The sequence below is a fragment of the Phyllobates terribilis genome, unplaced genomic scaffold (genome assembly GCF_046119375.1).
Source record: "Phyllobates terribilis strain yellow unplaced genomic scaffold, ASM4611937v1 Scaffold_3__8_contigs__length_932513732, whole genome shotgun sequence".
Classification (NCBI taxonomy): Eukaryota; Metazoa; Chordata; class Amphibia; order Anura; family Dendrobatidae; genus Phyllobates; species Phyllobates terribilis.
The window spans coordinates 202,724,814-202,742,724 of NW_027362763.1; the positions used below are offsets into that span (position 1 = coordinate 202,724,814).

A 17,911-nucleotide genomic window follows, 5' to 3' on the forward strand; every position below is an offset into this window, starting at 1 on the left:
CATGAATTGCCTGGAAAGAAGTAAAAATCATTAGTAGCCGGGGGATTCTTGGGTAAAAGTGTGATGTCTGCTTTATTAGTCACTGGTGTACAGTTAATATTAGATTCAAGCAGCACAATGATCTCTGGGTAAACAAGAAACAATATTGCAAAGCTGAGAAAGTTCTTTTTCTCCCACTTTAGGCTGTGTTCACACGTTGCGTTTTTGCTGTATTATTTCAGTGCAGATTTGTCACAAAACCTGAAAGGATTCCTGATGTCAGAAAAATGAATGAGAATCCTGAAGTTTCATGCACACGGTGCTTATTTGTGACTTGCAGATATAAATCTGCAGAATGTCAATTCTTTCACCAGGCAGCCCTTTAGGCTATGTGCGCATGATCAGCATTTTTGCAAGGTTCTGCACCTATTGGCACCAAAAAACGCTGCAGAAATTCCGCAGCCTTTTTTATGCGTTTTCATTCATTTTTGCCATGCGTTGTTTCCAATGCATTGTATAGGAAAAACGCAGGCAAAAACACAAAAAGAATGTACAGTACATGCTGCTTCATTTAGGCTGTGTGCCCACGTAGCGTTTTTCAAGCGTTTTTGATGCGGAATTTCCGCAGCGGAAACGCTTGTAAAATGCTTGGTAACCCACACCCCATGATCCCCAATGGGTTTCCGCAACTTCTATGCACATGCTGCGGATTTTTCCGCAGCGTTTATGCTGCGTTCAAAACTCCGCAGCATGTCATTTAATTTTGCGTTTCCGCAAGCGGAATTGCCTTTGTCCAATGAATAAAAAACGCAAGGCAATTCCGCATGTGGAAAACGCGTGATAAACGCGCGAAAAATGCGCGATAAACGCGTGCGGAATTCCGCATGCGTTTTTCCGGGAGAGGACTTGCATTTATGCAGCAGAAATTTTCTGCTTCATAAATGCAACGTGGGCACATAGCCTAAGGCTATGTGCCCACGTTGCGGACCTGAAGCATATTTTTTACGCTTCTCCCTGGCGGGAAAATCGCATGCGGATATTACATGCGGTTTTCCCGCCAGGTAGAAGCGTTTGTGAGGCGTCTTTGCATGCATTTCCGCATGCGGGTTATCAAGCACTTCTCCAAGCATCACTTGGAAAAGTGCTTGACAACTTGTTCAGAATGGTAAAAAATAAAAAAATAAACTTTATACTCACCTTCTGATGCATTCTCTGCCCCGTCCGGAGGCTTGAGCGGCTCACACTGTTGTGTGCAGGACCTGCGGTGACGTCATTGAGTCATGTGGTGGGTCACATGACTCAATGACGTGGCAGGTCCTTCAGACAACAGCGCGACGGAGGGAAAACATCAGAAGATAAGTATAAACTTTATTTTATTCTTTTTTTTACAGGTTCTTTGGTACCCAGGTCTGGAGGAGAGTCTCCTCTCCTCCAGACTTGGGTACCATCCGCACATTGATTCCGCAGCGCTTCCGCAAAATTAATGAACATGCTGCGGATTTTTGACTGCAGCATATACGCTGCGGAAAAATCCGCAGCATGGGCATTGACATTGCGGAATGCCATTGGGGACCATGGGGTGCGGATATACATGCGTTTTTCAAGCGTTTACGCTGCGGAAATTCCGCAGCATATACGCTTGAAAAACGCTACGTGGGCACACAGCCTTAGGCTATGTGCCCACGATGCAGAAATGAAGCAGAAAATTTCTGCAGCATTTCTGCATCTCCCTGGCAGAAAAAAACGCATGCAGATTGTGCATGCGTTTTTCCTGCAGAATACATGCGGATCCACATGCGGATTCACATGCGTTTCCGCATGCAGATTGACAAGCACTTTCCAGGCGATAGCATCACTTGGAAAGTGCTTGACAACTAGGTCACACTGTATAAATCCATGCAAACAGCATGGATTTATACAGTGTGAACCGTAAAAATTAAAACAAATAAAGCTATACTCACCCCCGAGGCCCCGGCGTGGCTGCAGCGCTGCTTCCTGGCTGGTTCCCGGCTGCCGGCATATCGCGAGACAGAGCGGTGAAGGGCCTGCGGTCACATGACTGTGACGTCACCGCAGGTCCTTCAGCGCTGCTGGCATTCAGAGAGAAGACGCCGGACAGGTGAGTATAAACTTTATTTGTTATTTTATTCTTTTTTTACAGGTACAATGGTACCCAGGTCTGGATGAGAGTCTCCTCTCCTCCAGAACTGGGTACCATCCGCACATAGAGACGCATAGAAGCCGCTTGTACAAATGTACAGTCGCGGTTTCTATGCGTCTCAATGCAAGTCAATGGCGGGAGTTCCGCTGCGCTTCCGCAAAATTAAATGACATGCTGCGGATTTTTGTACGTAGCATAAACGCTGCGGAAAAATCCGCAGCATGTGCATAGAACATGCGGAATCCCCTTGGGGACCATGGGGTGCGGATTACCTAGCGTTTTACAAGCGTTTCCGCTGCGGAAATTCCGCAGCATAAACGCTTGAAAAACGCTACGTGGGCACACAGCCTTAACGCACATGAAATTCTGTAAGGAAAAACCCTGATCATGTGAACAAAAGCACCATGTGCACATAGCCTTAGGGGGTATCGTCGGTAAGATCACCCGCCCGCACCCCCCTTCCCGCCAAACCATATATATGGCCATGCAGGTCTTTGAAGTATAAATCAATTGACCCCTTATCTTCTAATCTGTTGTTGCATTCCTGAGTATTTAGCATTTTAATATGCAAATGAGGCATAAAGTGCTTTGAGAGTGAGAGCACTTGCTAAGCAGTGCTCTCACTTTAAAAGGGAATCTGTCAGCAGGTACAGTACAGACCAAAAGTTTGGACACACCTTCTCATTTAAAGATTTTCCTGTATCTTCATGACTATGAAAATTGTACATTCACGCTGAAGGCATCAAAACTATGAATTAACACACGTGGAATTATATACTTAACAAAAAAGTGTGAAACAACTGAAAATATGTCTTATATTCTAGGTTCTTCAAAGTAACCACCTTTTGCTTTGATGACTGCTTTGCACACTCTTGGCATTCTCTGGATGAGCTTCAAGAGGTAGTCACCGGAAATGGTTTTCACTTCACAGGTGTGCCCTGTCAGGTTTAATAAGTGGGATTTCTTGCCTTATAAATGGGGTTGGGACCATCAGTTGTGTTGTGCAGAAGTCACGTGGATACACAGCTGTTAGTCCTACTGAATAGACTGTTAGAATTTGTATTATGGCAATAAAAAAGCAGCTAAGTAAAGAAAAACCAGTGGCCATCATTACTTTAAGAAATGAAGGTCAGTCAGTCCGAAAAATTGGGAAAACTTTGAAAGTGTCCCCAAGTGCAGTTGCAAAAACCATCAAGCGCTACAAAGAAACTGGCTCACATGAGGACCGCCCCTGGAAAGGAAGACCAAGAGTCACCTCTGCTTCTAAGGATAAGTTTATCCGAATCACCAGCGTCAGAAATCGCAGGTTAACAGCAGCTCAGATTAGAGACCAGGTCAATGCCACACAGAGCTCTAGCAGCAGACACATCTCTGCAACGACTGTTAAGAGGAGACTTTGTGCAGCAGGCCTTCATGGTAAAATAGCTGCTAGGAAACCACTGCTAAGGACAGGCAACAAGCAGAAGAGACTTGGTTGGGCTAAAGAACACAAGGAATCGACATTAGACCAGTGGAAATCTGTGCTTTGGTCTGATGAGTCCAAATTTGAGATCTTTGGTTCCAACCACCGTGTCTTTGTGCGACGCAGAAAAGGTGAACGGATGGACTCTACATGCCTGGTTCCCACCGTGAAGCATGGAGGAGGAGGTGTGATGGTGCTTTGCTGGTGACACTGTTGGGGATTTATTCAAAATTGAAGGCATACTGAACCAGCATGGCTACCACAGCATCTTGCAGCGGCATGCTATTCCATTGGGTTTGTGTTTAGTTGGACCATCATTTATTTTTCAACAGAACAGTGACCCCAAACACACCTCCAGGCTGTGTAAGGGCTATTTGACCAAGAAGGAGAGTGATGGGGTGCTACACCAGATGACCTGGCCTCCACAGTCACCAGACCTGAACCCAATCGAGATGGTTTGGGGTGAGCTGGACCGCAGAGTGAAGGCAAAAGGGCCAACAAGTGCTAAGCATCTCTGGGAACTCCTTCAAGATTGTTGGAAGACCATTTCCGGTGACTACCTCTTGAAGTTCATCAAGAGAATGCCAAGAGTGTGCAAAGCAGTCATCAATGCAAAAGGTGGCTACTTTGAATTGAAGAACCTAGAATATAAGACATATTTTCAGTTGTGTCACACTTTTTTGTTAAGTATATAATTCCACATGTGTTAATTCATAGTTTTGATGCCTTCAGTGTGAATGTACAATTTTCATAGTCATAAAAATACAGAAAAATCTTTAAATGAGGTGTGTCCAAACTTTTGGTCTGTACTGTATTTACTACCCCATCTGACATCAGCAAGGTGTAGGTGCAGAGACCTGGATTCTAGAAATGTATCTCCTACCAGGCTGCTTGTTGCAGTTTTGAAAAAATCCCTGTTTTATCTGCTGCAGATTTAGCAGTTCTCTGAATCCTGAGCTCTGTATAACCCCGCCCACACCACTGATTGGCAGCTTTCTGTGTACACTTTGCATAGACAAAAAGCTGCCAATCTGTGTTGGAGGTGGGGTTATTCAGAGCTCATGAATATGGAGGACTACATGGCAGCAGGTTTACTAGTCCTCCAGTGATAATCTCCTGCTGATAAAACTGTGATTTTAATAAAACTACAGCAAGCAGCCCAATAAGTGACATGAGTGCTGAAATTAGGGTCTCTGGCTCCACATCATGCTCCTCTCAGATTAGGTGTCAAAAACCTGGTGACAGGTTTTTTAAGTGCTCTGCCATGCCCAGAGCACTTAATACCCCATTTGCATATGAATGAAATCGCTAATTTTATTGGGAAAGAATCAACAAATAGAAGATATAAAAGTGTCAATGGGTTTACATTTCAAAGACCTGTATTCCTATATATGTGGTCTGGGAAGGGAGAGGGGGGGGGGTTGTAACAGATTCCCTTTAAGAAATGTTAGGATGTCACAGGCTGTGCCCTGCAATGTCCTTGTAACACAGCACAACTGGTCTATTACCAGAGTGAACTACAATGCACACACAATTTGGCATCAAGCGAGAAGCCACCCGACCGAGCGCGTGTCCGATGGTTTCATTTCTGTGAAGATGCGCCCAGATGACTGATACACAAAGCATTCTTGTTTCTGCTATGAGCAGATATTGTATACCTCCCTCACCTGGCCACGGCCTTCACCAGAGACTTCTGGTCAACACAGGGCATCACACAAGGCTGTGAGGGCTGGGAGGGTCCTGATTTCACTAACCCTAGCATATATTTTCTTCTATAGTAAATGTATATCGGAGGCAGTGCAAGAACCACCAGAGACTAAACACAACTTAATATTTACAAAGAAAAAAATCTTGGCTTTGTACATCAGTCACCGAGGCTCGTCAGTTCAGGGCGGACCTGTTGTGCAAGAAACTGAGGTAAATGAGACACGTACACAGCAGAGTAACTGATTTTTTTCTTACTTTTTTGTTGTGTGCATTGTAATTTAGTCTAGTAAGAGGCCAGCTGTTGCTGTTCAACTGTATGCAGCAATGACACTGCACATGACAGCTGGCGGCCTACATTACAGAGGTTGCCCAGTTTGGATCAGCTGTTTGTACAGCCGATAGCCGCTGTGCCACTGCAATCTGTAGCAGAACAAGGAGCTGGATTTACTCTACAGGGATGGGCAGTGCTGCATGCCATTGTATTCACATCGGCAGCATTTATCATATATCATTTTGCATATTGGGTGCTCTAATTAATGCAACCCCCATCTCTGCAACCATAAAGTGGATACTCAGGAGAACAACTGAAACTTAAAGCACCACTACAGAGGTTTTACTTTACCACTGGAGTGGTGCTACTAATCCATTAGGCTATGTGCCCACGATGCAGAAATGCTCCGGATTTTTCCTGAGCGTTTCTGCATCTCTCTGGCAGAAAAAACACATGCGGATTGTACATGCGGATTGTACATGCGTTTTCCTACCAGGGACAAGCGGATGTGAAGTGTTCTTCACATGCATTTCCGCATGCGGGTTGACAAGCGCTTTCCAAGCGATTTTAGCATCACTTGGAAAGTGCTTGACAACTTGGTCACACTATATAAATCCATGCAACCGGCATGGATTTATATAGTGTGACCGAAAGAATGTTAAAAAATAAATATTATACTTACCTTCTGATGGCCCCTGGTGTCCTAGTCTTGGCTTGCCGGCAGCGTGCGGTAGACAAAAGGACCTGCCATGACGTCATCTAGTCAGGTGACGTGTCACGCGACTGCCGACGTCAGCGGTTGCGTGACCTGTCACATGACTAAATGACGTCACCGCAGGTCGTTTTAGTTTACAGTGAGCTGCAGGCAAGCCGAGACAAGGACACCGGGGGGTCATCAGAAGGTAAGTATAATATTTATTTTATTCTCTTTTTTTACAGGTACTATGGTACCCGGGTTCGGAGGATAGTCTCCTCTTCTCCAAAGAGGAAATTTCCGCAGCATGTGCACAGCACATGCGGATTATCATTGGGGACTATGGGGCACGTATTACCAAGCTGTTTTTAAGCGTTTTCGCTGCGGAAACTCCGTGGCAAAAAAGCTTGAAAAACGCATAGTGGGCACGCAGCCTTAGAAGCCCACTTCTGGGAGTAAATGAACTTTATTCCCCCTGGCAGCGTTAAATATACATATTAAAAGAAAAAAAAAAAGTCATGCAGTGCACCAGACAAATGTATGCCAAAGGGATACACTTGGCAACTTTTTACTGCAGTATACACTATAAAGTCCAAGTCCTGTGTAAACATCGCTGTTTTACGAGTTATAAATATTTGAAACTCAAATTGTTCTTCAAAAAAGGTGCGTTTTAACGCCTTCCCACGAATCACCCATGGTGATGATCGAGTATGCCTCATCAACCCTTTCGGCAAGCAAGCTCGAGTGTTTACTGAGTATTTTAGCGTGCTTGGCGTTTCTTCATTGTCGCTGCGCCTGCAATTGTCGTGGCTATTTGACAGCTGTGACACATTCAGAGATAGCCTGTTCACCATTCTATCTCTGAATGTGTCACAGCTGTCTAATAGCCGCGACACTTGCAGGCGCAGCGACAATGAATGAAATGTCAAGCACGCCAAAATACTCAGCGAGCACCCGAGCTTGCTTGCGGAAAGGATTGATGAGGCATACTCGATCATCACTTATAACCCACAAAAACATGTGACACCCACACTATCAACGGCAGGTGTTAGTTATAATAGCTACTTAAAAGTGTATTCCCAAAAACAAGAATTACCCCTTATACTTAGCATAGAGAATAACTTGCTGATCGCTGTAAATTGAACCGATGGGACCTTCCAAACAATCCCTGTAGCATATTCTATGGTCACTGAGTTTATACAATGGGACCATCAATGATCCCAAAAATGGGGCTTGAGATCACCGAGAGCAGGGTTGCAGAGCAGCATTTTAAATGGAGCAGTGCTGCACCTACAGTACAGACCAAAAGTTTGGACACACCTTCTCATTTAAAGATTTTTCTGTATTTTCATGACTATGAAAATTGTACATTCACACTGAAGGCATCAAAACTATGAATTAACACATGTGGAATTATATACTTAACAAAAAAGTATGAAACAACTGAAAATATGTCTTATATTCTAGGTTCTTCAAAGTAGCCACCTTTTGCTTTGATGACTGCTTTGCACACTCTTGGCATTCTCTTGATGAGCTTCAAGAGGTAGTCACCGGAAATGGTTTTCACTTCACAGGTGTGCCCTGTCAGGTTTAATAAGTGGGATTTCTTGCCTTATAAACGGGGTTGGGACCAGCAGTTGTGTTATGCAGAAGTCAGGTGGATACACAGCACAGCTGATAGTCCTACTGAATAGACTGTTAGAATTTGTATTATGGCAAGAAAAAAGCAGCTAAGTAAAGAAAAACGAGTGGCCATCATTACTTTAAGAAATTAAGGTCAGTCAGTCCGAAAAATTGGGCAAACTTTGAAGGTGTCCCCAAGTGCAGTTGCAAAAACCATCAAGCGCTACAAAGAAACTGGCTCACATGAGGACCGCCCCAGGAAAGGAAGACCAAGAGTCACCTTTGCTTCTGAGGATAAGTTTATCCGAATCACCAGCCTCAGAAATCGCAGGTTAACAGCAGCTCAGATTAGAGACCAGGTCAATGCCACACAGAGTTCTAGCAGCAGACATCTCTTCAGCAACTGTTAAGAGGAGACTTTGTGCAGTAGGCCTTCATGGTAAAATAGCTGCTAGGAAACCACTGCGGAGGACAGGCAACAAGCAGAAGAGACTTGTTTGGGCTAAAGAACACAAGGAATGGACATTAGACCAGTGGAAATCTGTGCTTTGGTCTGATGAGTCCAAATTTGAGATCTTTGGTTCCAACCACCGTGTCTTTGTGCGACGCAGAAAAGGTGAACGGATGGACTCTACATGCCTGGTTCCCACCATGAAGCATGGAGGAGGAGGTGTGATGGTGTGGGGGTGCTTTGCTGGTGTCACTGTTGGGGATTTATTCAAAATTGAAGGCATACTGAACAAGCATGGCTACCACAGCATCTTGCAGCGGAATGCTATTCCATCCGGTTTGCGTTTAGTTGGACCATCATTTATTTTTCAACAGGACAATGACCCCAAACACACCTCCAGGCTGTGTAAGGGCTACTTGACCAAGAGAGAGAGTGATGGGGTGCTACGCCAGATGACCTGGCCTCCACAGTCACCAGACCTGAACCCAATCGAGATGGTTTGGGGTGAGCTGGTCCGCAGAGTGAAGGCAAAGGGGCCAACAAGTGCTAAGCATCTCTGGAAACTCCTTCAAGATTGTTGGAAGACCATTTCCGGTGACTACCTCTTGAAGCTCATCAAGAGAATGCCTAGAGTGTGCAAAGCAGTCATCAAAGCAAAAGGTGGCTACTTTGAAGAACCTAGAATATAAGACATATTTTCAGTTGTTTCACACTTTTTTGTTAAGTATATAATTCCACATGTGTTAATTCATAGTTTTGATGCCTTCAGTGTGAATGTACAATTTTCATAGTCATGAAAATACAAAAAAATCTTTAAATGAGAAGATGTGTCCAAACTTTTGGTCTGTACTGTACCTTTTTTCGGCAGTCCCATAGACAATGAATGGAGCAGGGTGAAGCTGCAATTCACAGACAATGAATAGAGTGGAAGAGGAGTATGAGTACGTTTGCTCAATTTAAGATGGCTCTGCAGAGCCCCATGCTCAGGATCCAAAAACTCATTCTATGAATTTGCAGGACGGATGTCCAAACGGATTGACCCCCTAAGAGTAAGTTATCCTTTATACTATGGGTAGGGGGTAACTTTGGATTCTGGGACTTCCCTTTTCAGTATTAGTAATAAGCCTAGTGAAGAATACTTTCATATCTCCTTTTTTCCAATGGACTTAACAAGGCAGCACTTGGGGTCCACTAGGGCCAGATAATCTTCTGCAGGTGCCGTATTCAGGATTTGCATGATACTGAATTCAGTTTTGTGCCGAATAAAGTGTTTCTTGAAATTTGCCTGTAATTTTAGGTCATGCATTTGTACAAATATGGATGTGTCTACAGGTCCTAACATATCTATAGATATAACAAGTACATGTTGACTGACAGATCTAAAGTCAGTTTTTGGTGTACAGCCACTGTGTTCCAGGCTCAGCTTGTCTAATGCAAACTAAGCACAAGTGGGATCTGTTACAATGTGCATAATAACAACTTTGCATAGCACTTTGCAACCACAAATGGTTCAGTCCATCTCATCAGTCACTGTAGTGATATCCTGAAGCTTATAAACAGAGCTGCCACTATCGCACATGGAAGTGATGCTGATGTTCCCAGAACTAGAGGTCAGGGTGGTGACACTCTCCAAACAAACTAAAGCTGGCCGTGCACACGACAGCTGTCGCCCGACAGTTCTCTTAGAAATTCTACCATATACACTGTTCAAAAAAATAAAGGGAACACTTAAACAACAGAATATAATTCCAAGTGAATCAAACTTCTGTGAAATCAAACTGTCCACTTAGGAAGCAACACTGATTGACAATCAATTTCACATGCTGTTGTGCAAATGGAATAGACAATAGATGGAAATTATTGGCAATTATCAAGACACACTCAATAAAGGAGTGGTTCTGCAGGTGGGGACCACAGACCACATCTCAGTACCAATGCTTTCTGGCTGATGTTTTGGTCACTTTTGAATGTTGGTTGTGCTTTCACACTCGTGGTAGCATGAGACGGACTATACAACCCACAGAAGTTGCTCAGGTAGTGCAGCTCATCCAAGATGGCACATCAATGCGACCTGTGGCAAGAAGGTTTGCTGTGTCTGTCAGCGTAGTGTCCAGAGGCTGGAGGCACTACCAGGAGACAGGCTAGTACACCAGGAGACGTGGAGGGGGCCGTAGGAGGGCAACAACCCAGCAGCAGTACTGCTACCTCCGCTTTTGTACAAGGAGGAACAGGAGGAGCACTGCCAGAGCCCTGCAAAATGACCTCCAGCAGGCCACAAATGTGCATGTGTCTGCACAAACGGTTAGAAACCGACTCCATGAGGGCCCGACATCCATGGGTTGTGCTCACAGCCCAACACCATGCAGGATGCTTGGCATTTGCCACAGAGCAGCGGGATTGGCAAAGTCGCCACTGGCGCCGTGTGCTCTTCACAGATGAAAGCAGGTTCACACCGAGCACATGTGACAGAGTCTGGAGACGTCGTGGAGAGCGATCTGCTGCCTGCAACATCCTTCAGCATGACCGGTTTGGCAGTGGGTCAGTAATGGTGTGGAGTGGCATTTCTTTGGAGGGACGCATAGCCCTCCATGTGCTCGCCAGTGGTAGCCTGACTGCCATTAGGTACCGAGATGAGATCCTCACACCCCTTGTGAGACCATATGCTGGTGCGGTTGGCCCTGGGTTCCTCCTAATGCAGGAAAATGCCAGACCTCATGTGGCTGGAGTGTGTCAGCAGTTCCTGCAAGATGAAGGCATTGAAGCTATGGACTGGCCCGCCCGTTCCCCAGACCTGAATCCGATTGAGCACATCTGGGACATCATGTCTCGCTCCATCCACCAACGTCACGTTGCACCACAGACTGTCCAGGAGTTGGAGGACGCTTTAGTCCAGGTCTGGGAGGAGATCCCACAGGAGACCATCCGCAACCTCATCAGGAGCATGCCCAGGCGTTGCAGGGAGGTCATACAGGCACATGGAGGCCACACACAATACTGAGCCTCATTTTGACTTGCTTTAAGGACATTACATCCAAGTTGGATCAGCCTGTAGTGGGCTTTTCCACTTTAATTTTGGGGGTGACTCCAAATCCAGGCCTCCATTGGTTAATAAATTTGATTTCCATTGATGATTTGTGTGTGATTTTGTTGTCAGCACATTCGACTTTGTACAGAACAAAGTATTCAATGAGAATATTTCATTCATTCAGATCTAGGATGTGTTATTTGAGTGTTCCCTTTATTTTTTTGAGCAGTGTACACATGAACTCTCAGCGATTTTCAATGGGGACCGTGCATTGTGGTCCGTGCTCGGACAGATTTGCATGGACGTCTGAAGCAGCACTAAGGCGGAATTTACACAAGCGTAAAATGGGATTCAATATGTATGATCCGTATGGGATTTGTATTTTTTTTTTACACCCATAGACTTGAATAGGCAAGTCTTATCTGAAATATGGCAGAGACTAGTGGATCCTGCGATTTACTTTTTTTTCACGTATACATTCAGTCCGCATATCAAAAAACGTCCATCTGAGAAGTGAAAGTAGCCTAATAATCTGTACATAGACCGAGATCTGTCAATCAACTGGAATAAGGAAGGGAAAGTTGTAAGTGCTACATCGCTGGAACTAGGGTTTCCGCCCCTACATTATGCTGCTGCGAGTAGCAAAAACTTAGTGACAGATTCGCTTTAAAATCTTCCATACAGTTCCAGAGATATGCGACCTATTTAGAGTGCATAATAAGCTAATTTTATCGTGCTTAAAGACATGCTCCCAAAGTATCCTGTGAGCAAGACCATAAAAACTAGCATATTGGGCGCATTAAATAAAAATAAAGGATACTTATGGAAGCAGTGGGAATAAAATAACAAAACTGGACATTTCTGAGAGGTCCTATTAAAGGGGTTGTCCACTACATTTACAAACATTTCTCAATCACCGCATTGCCCTATGTAAACTGTTATTTTCCTGTACCCTTCTCTAGTGCCGGCACCGTTCCAATACCGTCAGGCGAGTCTCCGGTGATGTTATGCCACGTGAGCCATGCAATCAGGGGCTGCTTTACTCTCACTTCCTAAGGACAAATTCGATGTCCTGAGGAAATCAGAGACCAGCAACAGATCTCAATTCTTATGGATGTCAGTTTTGACATTTGAAAGGAAGCAAGAGTGATACTGCCTGCTGATTGGCTGCAGGGCTCACGTGACATCACACAAACCTCCGAAGACCCAGCGCCGGCACTGGAGGTCAATACAGGCTGTTATTTTAAGTGGGGGATTATGGTGATTGATGAGGGGTGTCAGAGTAGTGGACAACCCCTTTAAGTAACTTCATTTCTGATGCACCACATTAGTAAATGTGAGCCATTTGTTTTATTGATATATTAAACATACTGCATTACAAGGTATCACTTGGTTTTATAGCATTCTGTAGAATCAAGCACACACAAATAATGTAAGATAAGGGAGATGTAAAGGCTTTGATGCAGATTCATTCATCTCTTCCTGTTTCAAGAGTAGAGCAGATAGTTATGTCTTCTTTAGATTATGACTTTACTGTAGGATTAATCCAGACTTGAACTTGCCATACACAATAGATAGGTGAAGGCCCTTCCGTGACACCCATCTCTACCACCTCCGACATACACAGGAACGTTCTCCTGTGATCTCTATGAGAGAGGAGCCAGCAGACTCCTCTGGCAGCGGCTTATCTCCCCTCCAATATAAAGACTCAGCCATTGAAATTCAGCAGGCCGAATCCGTCTCTTCTCCGGCATCATCTCTCCGGCAGGTTTTTATCTGCATTGGAGCCTTTATTGCTCTAAAACTAGGCATACACATTAGACGTACGTTGGCCAACCCTGACGGTGAAAGTCCTGACCATACAAATTACAGTATAAAGACCTCCTGACTCTCTCCAATGGCAGATGTTGGAGTGAGATAAGCAATGGGTGGTCTGATTTTAGTTACCCGATTCTTGGGATGATAAGCTGCCACCAGCCGTCAGGCAGAGGTTTTCTTCTCTTTTTCTACAGAGAACACATATATACAAACATAGCTCAGTGCTATGAGCTGCCTAATGTGTATGGCCAGCCCTTTACTAACATGGTAACGAGATTCTCATTCATCCATCACATGGTGCGGGTGCCTTGGGTGACAGGTGTCCCATATGTTTAGTTGTGGGACTACGGAGTAAGGAATCTGAATGGAGGGCTAAGAATAGTAACTATAAAAATAATAGCTCAGCATCCCGGAGTAGTCTGACTCGCAACATCACAGTTAGGCCATAATTAAAGGTCAGGGAAACCCTGTGACCACTGACCATTAAGTACTGACTTTGCCCCAAGTCTCCCGAACTGAACTCAACAGTGTCATAGGCTATTAAGTTTGGGTTGAGAGATCTACGCCCAGTCTGTACATCAAGGTCTGTACATGGACCGTGCTTCACACACGACTAAATTCAGCCAAAGGGTTTTCTTTCCAGAATCTGCATTGTAGCTTTCATTATATTTGGTAGTAAAAATTGTGCGGTACGCAAGTGAAATAATGCGCACCACGACGGCATTCCAACTATCCAAATTATAGGCTATTAGGCGATATTCGTTCCATTATAGGACAAATACAGCACAGAGTTATTTTTGGTTTTCTTCTCTTATGATGAGACAGAAAATTGCAAATTTTGGGCAGATTTGAACCTAACTAGTAAGATATGTCTCAGAGGACAGAGATACACCCAAGGCATTCGGCATCGCAAGCCACAACTGCTCCATAAACAAAAAATGTGGAAGGTGAAAAACACAAGCCTACTATCTACAAAGAGGTAACAGTTATTTTGACAAACCAACATTCCTGGGCGAGAAGTTTATCATGGAGGTCCACAACATCCTCAAACACGCACACTCAGCTCGACAATGCTGGTGGGAGACAAGAAGTGTCAGACAGTGACATATCTGCTGGCTAATCCATACAAGTAAGCTGAAAATAATTACACATGTTGGTGCCAGATAGGGCAGAGCAAAAAGATTTGCACTGCCCTGATACAAAGTCCAGCCTGATCCCTCCATGGCAGCTGGATCAGGACAGTCTTAATTTCTAGGACGACACTGGTGTTTGCTAGTTCCTGCAACATCATTGCCTACATCTGAAAGGTTTAGTAAACGCCAAAGATGCCCAGGATGCAGCCGCAGAAGACTGCCCTGGCTTGGCTGCCATGGTGGACCGTGACCAGTGGACTACTAGATGCCGGACAAGAGCAGTACAAATATTTTTGCTCAACTCTAGTTCCTGGCAATCTAAAGTAGGTGGTTACACCAGTAGACAAGCGTCAGCTGGATCTGCCAATTTTCAGAGGGACCCTTGAACCAGATACTCAGAATGGTGGTGTCCCAACTCTGACATGACAGCAGATATAGGGAGAATGAAGTCTGAAGCCAGCATGCTTGATCCTTCGGTCGCTGCCAAAGATGTCCCATTACCATTAAGAAAGCATGCATTCTCAGTCAGAACTGAACATATATATGTATAAGTGGGGGGCGGGGTTGAGAAATTAATCAGACACACATTCAGCCATCAGTAACCAAATACAGCCAAATTAATAATCCAACTTTTATGTCTGTATACAGTCCTGCTCATCGATATTGGCAAACATGAAATTTAAGCACATAATGTGAAATATCTCCTGAAAAAAAATGAATCAAGTGAAACAGTTTTTTGTATAGAGCACTCATGTTAAATACAAAAGAGCAAATGATAAACACTAATTAAAAAAAAAAAAACACAATGGGAGGGAAAAATAGAAAAACCTAAAGTTTGCTGTGTCACTGGTATTGGCACCCTTTACATTAATTTAGTATGGAAACACATTTTGACTCACCTGTGATAAATCACAAAAGAGATTCACATGTGATTGTCGGTGCCCATGTGACATGAATTAGCCAATGAATGAGGACTTCAGTGTTTTAAAAAGCTACACGGTAGGAGCTGTCTGAGGACATCAGAACTGCTATTATTAGCAAACACAAGACTTCCAAAGAGTATAAGGCCATCTCCAGAGACCTTGGTATCCCAATTTCAACAGTGCGCAATGTTATTAAAAGTCTGCAAAGCATTGAACCATCAAGAACCTCCCTTGATGTGGCAGGAAGAGGAAAATTGATAAGAGATGTTATCAAAGGTTGGTGTGAATGGTGGAAAAAATACCACGTCAAACATCTAAAGCCTTGGAGGCCAACCTGAACAGTTTCAACAAGTGCCATACCCCGCACACCAAACTAAACAGAGCTTTATGGGTAAAGGCTAAGGAAGAAACCATTGCTTAAGGCATAAAAGGAACGACTGATCTGTGCCAAAGAGTACCTTGACAAAGCACAATCCTTCTGGGAAAAAATGCAATGCAACAGTTTGATTACAGACAGTGCAATGAACCTTATAAGGAAAAGAACACCTTACCAACAGTAAAGCATGGTGGAGGATCCATAATGCTGTGGGGTTGCTTTGCTGCGTCTGGTACTAGAGGCCTTGACCGTATCACAGGATTCAAGAAACAAGAGATTTTAGAGCGAAATGTCCTACCCAGTGTAAGAAAGCTTGGTTTGAGTCGAAGATCATTGGTCCTCCAGCAAGACAATGACCTAAAACACACATCCAAAAGTACACAGGAATGGTTGAAAAAGAAAAAATGGACTGTTCTAAAATGGCCAGCAATAAGTCCTGATCTCAATCCCATTGAAAATCTTTGGGGAGAGCTGAAATCCGCCATTGGGAAAAAGAACCCTGCAAACATTCAAGAGCCTCAATAAAATGCAAAGGAAGAGTGGGAGAAAATTCCAGCTGAGAAGTGCAAGAAGCTTATAGATGGCTACAAGAAACGTTTGGAGGCTATCAGCAATGGCAAAGAGAGTGTGCAACCAAGTATTAATTAGGGGGGCAACCAAGTATTAATTAGGGGTGCCCTTATTGCTGCAAATGCTGTTTATTCTGTTTCTTCTTGGAAATTGCAACATGGAAGTTGATAAACAATATTATATTGCTGTACTACTTTGGACCACTAATTAAAAAATCCTGAGGATATAACTTTGGTACATTTCCCTTTATTTGTAAAGATATTGTACAGTCTATCAAAAAAATGAGAGTGGTGCCAATAATGGTGAGCAGCACTGTAATAAAAGGAATTGCTTTACTTGTAATGTTACAGAAACGGTTGTCTAGATGTATGGTTACTTAAACCAGAACAGTCCTCAAAAACAAAAAGTCAACACAAATTTGAGGACGTTTCAGAAATGACTTTAATGAGCAGCACCAACTTCTTCACCATTTACTACAAGTCAGGGCACATGCCTCACCTGCCAACAACAGATCAGAAAAGCCAAACATGGGCTGGTTGCTATGTGCAAGGAAGACATTGCCTCCCAGAGTTTTATTACATGAGGTCTGATAGATAGTAAGCTCATGTGAACAGGACCCTTTTTATGTACATTTTCCCTATGATATGTACAATGTTGTAGACTGTGTTAGCGCTACATGAGGTTTATCAGTACTTTTAAATATTGTCTGACTTCTTAAGGCCACAGGTACAAGAGGCAGGTTAGTTTTGGATTTCACACACACAAATAGATAGATATAATATTTTTTCTATCTATATATAATGTATACACACAAATATAATGACAAGTACAATCCGCATTGAAATTGCCACACTAAGAAGGCAAAATCATCAAATTATGGCAATCACAGGATGGACAGACATAATAATGATAAGCAAACTAATGATGAAAAATTGAAAATAAATTTTTCACATCCTCTTGATTTATTCAGGATCAGATGAGCGCCACGCACAGAAACCCCTGTACTTACAGCTTTGGCTGTTATCAATGAAGTTATTACTTGATATCTGAGGAAGGTTTGGCCATGCTGAATGCACTTTGGCAAATTATTAAGATCCGCTGCTGGCAGCTCCCTTTACAAAAGGTAGACGTGCACTTTTGCAAAACGACAATGATCCAAAACACACACCTAAGGCCACCATTGCATTCCTGAAGAAGAACAGTGTGACAATGATTCAGTGGCCAAGTGTCTCCTGATCTGAACACAACCGAACACCTATAGGGAATTCTGAAGAGACAAGTTGTCATCACTCTCCATCCAGCATCCAGGCTCTAAAAGAGCTCGTTCTTGAAGAATGGAAAAAGATGGATGTTACAACATGTCGCCAACTTGCTCATTCCATGTCTAGAAGACCTAGAGATGTCGTCAAAAATCATGGAGGTCGTACAAAATACTAGATGTATATGTTTTTGATGTGGGGTGTATTCATTTTTACATCGGTTTGAGTAAAACTAAAGATTTTGTAATGAAAGTTATCTGAGTAACCTTAAAGGGGTTTTCCCACGAACAAAAGTTCATTTTAATCAATAGATCATGGAATAATAATAATTTCCACAATTTGATGTGTTTAAATAAAATGTTCCTGTGCTGAGATAATCTTATAAATGTGCCCCTGCTGTGTACTGTGTAATGGCTGTGTCTGACCGTACAGGGACATGGTCTGATCATACCGCAGCTC

At 43.6% G+C, this 17,911-nt stretch overlaps 1 protein-coding gene across 6 annotated transcripts in view; it reads right to left on the reverse strand.

Moving 5' to 3' along the window:
• The window catches only part of GIGYF2 (GRB10 interacting GYF protein 2), a 150,922-nt gene that overhangs the window by 125,757 nt on the left and 7,254 nt on the right, over window positions 1–17,911 (reverse strand). The window lies entirely within an intron of this gene.